The following is a 6000-nucleotide window of genomic DNA, read 5'->3' on the forward strand; positions in this document are numbered from 1 at the left end:
CTAGGAAACCAGGATCTCAGCTCTGTTCATGGATGGGCAGCAGGTATCAAATAAACATAAGGAAGTACTACTTCACACAACACACGGTCAACCTGTGGAACTCATTGCCAAGGGATGTTGTGAAGGCCAAAAGTAAAACAGGCTTTTTTTAAAAAAAAAGAATTAGATAAGTTCATGGAGAACAGGTCCATCAATGGCTATTAGGCAAGATGGTCAGGGATGCAACCCCAAGCTCTGGGTGTCCCTAGGCCTCTGGCCGCCAGAAACTGAGACTGGACAACAGGGATTGGATCATTTCATGATTGCCCTGTTCTGTTCATTCCTGCTGAAGAAGCTGGCATTGACCAATGTTGGAAGAGAGTGTACTGGACTAGATGGACCATTGGACTGGGCCAGTAAGGCTGATCTTAGGTAGTGGCCACAGTGGGTCAGGTTTTCAAGATGGGTGCCTCAGTTTTGTCCACAAAACTTGAATTTGTTCAGATGGATGGGTACCTAGCTATGTGATTGCTGGCGCTGCAGACACGAGTATATATTCTGCTCATGCTGTTGGCCCATATGCAGGCCCATTTTAGGTACCTATATGTGACGGGGTGGTAGGCTGTGCCCTGGCCTCTTCCATGGACACAGACTGCTCCGAGTCCCTCCAAAGCGTTCTAGGGATGCCTGCTCCTGAGATCCTGGTGGTAAGGGCTCTGAGGACTGTTTGACCCCAACGGATGATCTTAAGTCACCTTTATGCTTGACCTTTGTTTTCTTTCTCCTCCCTCTTGTCTATACTTTCGTGTCTAGGTTTCTCCAGACCCTTTACATATATTTCCTCTTTACCTGGCCCTTCAGGTTTTATTTCCACCCTCCTGGGCCTCCATACCTGCCTTGGTGTCCCTGTTAGAAAGGGATTCCAGTCCATGCCCAGTAGAAGGCAGTGGGGCAATCCATCCACTACCGCTACATGTTTCTGCCTAAACTTCCCCTTAATTTTCAGAGTCCTTAAAATTGGGCAGAATTTATTGTCCCCATGGACACTGGGCAGAATTTATTGTCCCCATGGACCTGGTATTCAGTTTTGATCCTACCTCTGGGAAGTATCCAGTGGGGTTTCACTAACTCCTGCCTGATTAGCAAACAGGATGAAGCTGTGTCCATTAGTCCCTTTGCTGGCTCCTCCCTACCCAGACCAATACGGTAGGTACTTTCTTTTTTCTTTCCTGCCTGAGAGTCTTGTCCCAACCACAAAACTGGGCAAACCCACAGTCCATTTTAGGACAGTCTCTTTTTAGATGTCCTTCACGTCCATGTCGGAAGCACACTGTAGGCCAAGCTCCCACTAATGTTCCTTGAGGCTCCTCCCTCTTCTTCTTGCTGCCCTTCCCAGCTGTAGGCACTCTGGTCCTTCTCAGATCTAGTCCCTTAAACCACTGACTCACTCTGGGAATGTCCGCCTCTGTAAATTCCTCTCACTTTAACTGTGGGGTCCAGATGAACTGGCTGGCACCACAGAACCCATCCTCGGATATGCTCAGGGAGACTCTGAAGAAACTTCCAGAATCATGCAGTCCATGATCTCCCCCACATTCTGAGTATCTGGCCTTACCAATGAGTGGCCCAATCTTTTAATTCCTGTCCAAATGCACAGAGGCATAATCCCTCAATCCATCTTTCAACTCTACATTTCTGGCAGTACTTTTCTGTGGACAGGCCCCACCTCGTCCAGCATGGCTGCCTTAATCATGTCATAATCGCTTGCCTGCTCATCACTAAAAGCCCTGTATGTGCTTCCCCGGTTAAATAGGGTGTCAGTTGAAGGGCCCACATTGTTCTGTCCCTAGGAGGTCTCACTGCTGCTCCTTGAAGAGTAACCAAAAACACATCGGGGTTGTTCTCAGGTCCCATTTTTACAGTCTGATCTCCTGTTCCTGGTTTCCATTTCCTGTCACAGGACTCACCAAACTTTGGAGGAGTTGTTGCCAGACCTGGGCTTGCTCCCGTATAAATTCCTGACGGCTCTTTTGCTGTTAAACCTACCAGGCAAGGAAAGGCTGTTTTTCTGCCTGGTGGGATTGTTGGAAGGTCTGTCGGGTCTTCTACACCAGTGGTCTCCAAACTGGGGTGCGCGGGATGATCCCGGGGGGAGCGTGGCATTAGTAGCGCCGCCGGACAGCACTCTGCCGTTTTTTTCCTTCGGCGGCAGCTCTGCACGTCCAAGGCTGGTGCTCCCCTTTGGCGGCCCGCCTGCGGCAGGTCTCCCATCGGTGGATGGTCTGCGGCAGGTCACCCTGGGGGTGCGTGAGCCAAAACGTTTGGAGACCACTGTTCTACACCAGCAGTTCTCAACCGGGCCGGTTTTAGCGGTTCTGCCAAGCAAGGTTGACTTTAGACTAGCTGGGGCTCAGGGCAGAAAGCTGAAGCTTTGAGCCCAGCCGGGCTGGAGCCCTGAGGCCCAGCACCTGCACTAAAGCCCCGAGGACCTGCACCCTGTGGGGTTAAAATCCGGAGCCAGGAGCCCCAAACTCTGATGCCTGGCAGGGCAGAGGCCTGGAACTGGGCCATGGAGTCTTTCTAGCATCTTGAGGGTGGGGGGAGGCTCAGAAACAGAAAGGTTGAGAACCCCTGTTCCACACTTCTCTTTGCAGCTTCATCACCCGTTTCAGTGTTCCCTCCATCACCGGACTGCCAAACCTCTACACCGGCTTCTCCAACAGGCTCTCCATTTGCATAGATAACAGGGAAATCCCTGATGAGCCCCCAGCTGTGACAGAGAGGGGTGTTGCACCCCCACATCTTCCACAAATACAGACCGCGTTGAGACTCTTTTCCTTCTAAGCACCAACATATAGTCTATTTAATCTCCCTACCAATACATAGCACCTTTATATTGTATCTCAACTTTCTAAACTCTTCTCCAAAAGTCGGGTGGGGAGTAAGGTGTTTCCACTCAGAGACCACACTTTGTCAGGCTCTCCTAGCTTTTTGTCTTTCTGTTTCTCTTAGGGTGACCAGACAGCAAGTGTGAAAAATCAGGACAGGGGTAGGGGTGTGGGGCGGGGGGGAGGGAATAGGCACCTGTATAAGATAAAGTCCCAAATATCAGGACATCTGGTCACCCAAGTTTCTTTCTCTGTCTGTTCCCCTCAAAGGGCTCCTGCCCATGTCCTTTTACACAGTTTCCCTGTTAATGGAATGATTGGTTCCTTGACTCACTAGCCCCAATCTGACCTTGTAATCAGGTACACCTCTCTCCAATTAGGCCTTCTGTGAGGAACGGAATTAGTAGGAATAGTGACCAGAGTGCTGACTCAAGTGCAAACCCTCAGCACTCTGTCACCTCATATCTGGAGATATGACCCCAAAATGTCCATTAGTGATCACCACACTCGATGCCCCCTGTTTCTGGGTCCTGATCATGTACCTTTTCCATATCACTTTACTCTGCTCGTGCCCATAGTCCTTGCAGAAAGAGAAAAAGGACTGCAAAATTTTGTCCCTAGCAAAACTAGTCCTATGAGATGTATGAGACTGAAACTTACCTCCCAGCATCAAGTCCTTCCAGGGACACTGGTGTCCAGGACATTGCCAATGGATGAACTGCCGATTGAACAGCAGACTTGAGAAGTAACCGGGGCTTCCTGACTCTCTGTTCAAGCTGCACCTTCCTCCTGATTGCTGCAGTTCTGTGCCTCTCTTTCCCCAGGCTTTCTATCAAAGCATTCGAGTCTGTGCTTTTCAAGGGTGGGAATGAGAGACTGGTGAGAGCGCTCAGGAAGCAGAGAACCTGGATTCTTCTGGAAAACCCCAAGACTCACCATGAGGGAGTGTGTCTGCTGGTGAGGTAAGAGATCTAGGAGGCATCATTTTATCCTTGGGAATCAGTAGCCAATAGAGTGGCTGAGAGGGAACCTCCCGTTTATAGCTTTGTGGGTGGGTGGGGGGGTGGGGTGTCCTGGGTGGAAACACACAGCTCCCACTCCTAGATATCAGAGCTGTCTGCTCAGAGTAGCTGAGTTTTTTTGAAGTGTGCAATCTAGCCCATGAGCGGTTTCTTTTGTCTTCCAGTCTTCTGCTAAGATCTGGACTCATAACACCTGAGATCATACAGAGCCTCCTCCGCTGGGTGAATTCCCCCACAGAAAACCACCGAGTCACCAGCACAGCTTTCCTTGCCCAGGTAAGACACAGGGCTCTGAAGAGTAGTTTCACCATTAGACTGTTGTCTGCCTTTCTTTCGGGAGTTGTACAGTTCTGTTCATAGGAGTCATTGTCATTTTAGACAGTAGAATAGGTCCTCCTTTATATGGAAACCTCACCAGGAACTTCACGATACCTTTCTGAGTCCTTCTCTCTCTGTGGTTTTTATTGCCGTCATTGCCTATACTAGCTACACAACCACAGGTGCTGGCTGAGAGAGATACGGACAGAGTTTGGATGACTGGACCTCTTCTGCCAAGTCCTAGTGCTGATCCTAACCAACAGCTCCTGATTTTGGTTTCGCTCAGCAGATCTTCTCAATGAACCTAGTGTCCTAATACTACCAACCAAGCAACCTACAACTACATTAATGTCTATCTTAGGTTCTCATTACTCTAGTATCTGAGTACCTCCAAACTCTTTAATGTCTGTATCCCCACCACACTCCTGCGAGGTAGGGAAGGACTATGTTTCCTAGTTTACAGGCAGGGAACTGATGCACAGAAGGGCTAAGTGACTTGCCCAAGGTCACACAGGAAGTCTTTGAAGGAGCAGGAAATGGAACCTGGGTCTCCTAAGTCCTAGGCTAGTGTGATACCTGCCGCAGCATCCTCCCTTTCCACAGCCTTCCTCCAACATCTGCATCATATTTCCCACTTATGCTAAGCAACTATCTTCGGGGCTCATCTGCTTCTAAGAAAAACAACCTCTCTGTGCCTGTGATGGGCTGTACCTGAGCTTTGAGGCTCCTTACAAGAGGCCCCGTGGTCCTACTACACCCTGCCCCAGGAAAAGAGCCCCCAGTCTGGGTCTGTCTAGAGAGGCTTCATGAAAGCAGCCAATCCGAGCCCATGAGGCTCGGCTAAAAGGAGCTGAAGGGCCTTAGCAGGTCAGTTCCTGGCAGGAACTGGAGGGGCAAGAAAGGGCGCTGCTCTCCGGCCACAGAAATTCAGGGGACAGCCAGAGTTTGATTCTGGCAGCCTTTACTTAAGCTGGGTTTTCAGGAAGAGAGTCCCGAAGAACTTTAACCCTGAGGTGAGGGTGAAGCTAAAAGTGGCCGGTAGGAAGAAGCGACAATGAACTGAAATCAAGCAGTGCCTAGCTCCTGTTTATAGGATCCATGGTTTGGAACCCAGAGGTAGGGGCAGGCCCAGGTTCCCCTACCACCAACAGTGGCATAAGCCCCATGGAGGGGACAATGCTCATGGAGAGCTTGAACAAAGGGCAGAATGTAAAGGACCCAGAGTTGGGGCTGGAGACCCAAGTGAGGGCAATGGGATTGTTCTGGACTACCCCAGAAGGGGTTCCTTTGGACTTTGGGACTCAGCCAGAGGCCTGAGCCACAGAAGGCTCACTGAGGACGGCTGGCAGGGTGCACCAGGGCTGAGAAAAGGACTGTGATACCATACCCAGCCACTAAGAGGCTCTCAAGAGGTGAGTGGATCCCTATTCTAGTGCCCAAAAGGAAAGCTCCATGTTTTGTAGACCTTTCTCATTTGTGTGGAATGCTAAAGTTACAGTGTATTATGTGCCAAGTATCAGAGGGGTAGTCTGTATCCTCAAGACTGGGGCTGTAGGAGGACTCCTTGTTGTTTTTAGCGTATGACATGTCTGCTCAAATTCTATTCCCAATCTTATGATCCTATTGGGGCTAATGGACAGGTTGATTTTCTTTCAGCTAATGAGTGATCCCATGCTCAGGGAGAAGAAGTTCCTTAAGCCAGTCTTACGCATCTTGGAAGAAAGGTCACATGATAGGAACAGCATTGTCCGGCAGATGGCTGTAAGAGGCCTGGGAAATTTAGTCTATGGGGC

This window comes from Caretta caretta, chromosome 20 (genome assembly GCF_965140235.1).
Source record: "Caretta caretta isolate rCarCar2 chromosome 20, rCarCar1.hap1, whole genome shotgun sequence".
NCBI lineage: Eukaryota > Metazoa > Chordata > Testudines > Cheloniidae > Caretta > Caretta caretta.